Here is a 2854-nt window from a genome sequence, read left to right on the forward strand (position 1 = left end):
TACACAACATTAATACCAGTGCTAGAAATCAATCCACTACAGTTAGTAGTTTGTAAATTAAGATGAGGGCTGGATGATACTGATGAAATAAAAACTCTCATTACTTTTGTCTAAACATTTGGATACAGAGCCATTATTTTAGGAATTGAAACTTTTTGTTGCTACTGCAAGAACGTTTCCTATACTATGCTACGCTATACTACAACAGTGAAATAATACTATCATAAACAAGGCTGTAGATTATGCTGCATAATAAGTATGTTAACTTTTGATGCTTAAAGTACATTTTTGCCATCCATTTCACTTCAGCACAAAATCTGAATGCCTTTCCCAGCACTGGTGTGTACAGATCTGTGAATTTGACTAAAATAGGAACAATCCAATAAGGATATTTAATCTATTCCCTTGATCAGATTCATAGTAAATGGAGGATGAAAAATATTCACACAAGGAAGTGGATCTGGGAAAGAGCAGTTTTAGCTTCATGCGTTTACTGTAATTACTTAGTAGCAGATTGTTATGAAGTCACCCTGTTCAAAAAACAGTCTTGTTTCTTTTGGCTCATTGCTACAGTGACAGTGTTTTTCTTAAGTTTGTCTGTCTGTTGCACTTACACCCCAGTCTGTCCTGGAGCCTTGAGAGAAACCAGACTGGTCAATCCAGTTCCTCCTTGTGGGGTGAGAATCCATGAGGCCCAGTGATGCTGGCTGGAATGTGAAGAATGAGCTGAGAAGAGTCTTTAACATTTTACCTGCCTTAAACTACATACAGCTCGGCTCAAGGTACACATTGGGTCTAAATGGAATAAAAATTCAGGTGATATCTGAAGAAAATGTGATTTGTGAAGGAATATGTAAAATTAAGACAACAGCGGTCACAGTATGTTTCAGAGCTGTATCTGCAGACAGTTTTCCTGTTTGTTAGGAGAAAGCACAGCCAGGAAAACATGTTCACAGAGAGGCCTGTGTGGGGCTGCACACACTTTGATTGTGCCAGACTGATTTATTCTTGTTTATGAATGTGCTGCTTGCTCTGTGTATTGTGCTTCTGTGATGACCTGTTTTGCATTTTCTTTTTGTATTATTGCTTTGCATGCACACACACTATTATTATAACTGTTTTTATTGTAGTTTTAATTATAAATGTTTCATCTGCTGAGAGACTACAGATGAAAAAAGGCTAGGCAATGTTATTAAAGTGCACTGCCCCTGTTATATACACCAATATAAAAAATTTCATTGACCTCTGTTGGTTGTTGACCAGTGCAAATCAAACTAAAATGATCACTACTAGATGCTAAGAGAATAATTGTAAAACTGGGTGAATTGACCATTTTTATGCTGTAACACAAGCTGTCACTCGTACATGTAATTTTTCTTAGGACCATGAACTGATATTGTTCAAGGCCCATAGTTGTCAAGTCCAGCAAACCAGCAGCCCACTGCATTGGGTAGGCTGAGAGGTCATGTATGACTAATGTGTATCTAAAGGCTGGCTTTCATTTTACTGTATGTACCTTTGTATTTACATCTCCTTTTCCCTTTGTCGTGAAGATGACTTCGCGTCAGTGTCTGTAGTAACACTGCAGCTACCTAAGTGTTGGTTCAGGGATGCAAGTCCCAACTTCCAAACTCCAGGACCCTCTGAATTGCAGTAAAAACCCCAGCTGTGGCCCCAGTTTCACCGGCGAGACAATGGCAGCACGCTGACAGTAAAGCAGGTGAATATCTACAGCCAATGACAATTTATGTTTATAGAAAGTTCTTTAAACCATACATCTTTGATCAAGATGTCTTAACTAGTGCCAACGTCTGATGAAAATATTAATTTTTCCCCATACTTTGGTGTATGACCAAATCTGATGACATTTCCATCAGCCTCAGGTGTACTTTGTCTTTAGTGCTAATTAGCAAACAGTGTTGTGCTAATATGCTAGCATTAGCATTGTGAGCATGTTGGCATTTATCTGAAGTACAGACTGAGAGTGTTCGCATGGCTGTGTGCTCTGTAGTCTTGTTTATTAACACCACAATAGAACATGTCAAGACAGCAACCTATACTTATAATAAAATTAAATACAAAAAAGTCATGTAGCTCCAGTCATGGCTACACATACTGTATGTACTGTATACAGGAGCGTAAATAAAGAGAAGAAAGGGGGAGAAATACTTTGATGCATTCACAGTTTGCTGAGTGAGTGTACTGCCAGCCACTCCCAAGAAAAAGGACTACGGAGAGATGTTTGTTTCACAGATTAATATATGGTGTTTCTTGCAACACATTTGATAATCTCACCTGAGGAAAAATGTAGTGATTTTTCAGACCACACTGAAAGTAGGGAAACAACCATCAACCTAAGTATGGAAAAAGGTTTTGGGCCCTATGTTAAAGTGATCACATAGCTAAATAATGGTAAAGCCATTTGTGTTGCAGAATTAATTAAGGACTATAATGCCTGCATTGAAATTGGATAAACAAGCAGTAATGATTGATAAGATTCTTAAAAGTCAGCCAGAAATCTTAAATACTTTTGGTCGGCAAAAAATTCTTTCCCGAGGTTTCCTTAATTAGCTAAGTCTTTGCTGTCAAGCAAAGTGGGTTACAGCCTCTGAGCCTTTCACTCAGACACACAAAGACGATCAGCTAACACACACACACTGGTTGCCGCTGCTTGTAAACAGCATACTGACCGTGTCTGGGTGCTCAGTGGATGTAGTACACTATGCCTATGGTTTTTAAAACAAACATGAGAAACTCCTGCAGACCAACTGTTGAAAAGGAAATTATAGAGATAGTGAATAAATGTAGTAACAAAACATCTAGTGATAGTGATGGTATCACTATGACAACTGTT

General features: G+C 38.2%; 1 long non-coding RNA gene across 1 annotated transcript in view; it reads left to right on the forward strand.

Moving 5' to 3' along the window:
* Positions 1 to 464: 464 nt before the first annotated feature.
* Positions 465 to 2854, forward strand: part of LOC109964543 (uncharacterized) — a 7906-nt gene continuing 5516 nt past the window's right edge. The window contains exons 1-2 of the long non-coding RNA XR_002275520.1: positions 465 to 782; positions 1554 to 1720. This is a non-coding gene — a long non-coding RNA (uncharacterized LOC109964543). The remainder of the gene's footprint in view (positions 783 to 1553; positions 1721 to 2854) is intronic.

Source organism: Monopterus albus, unplaced genomic scaffold (genome assembly GCF_001952655.1).
Source record: "Monopterus albus unplaced genomic scaffold, M_albus_1.0 scaffold89.1, whole genome shotgun sequence".
NCBI classification, from domain to species: Eukaryota; Metazoa; Chordata; class Actinopteri; order Synbranchiformes; family Synbranchidae; genus Monopterus; species Monopterus albus.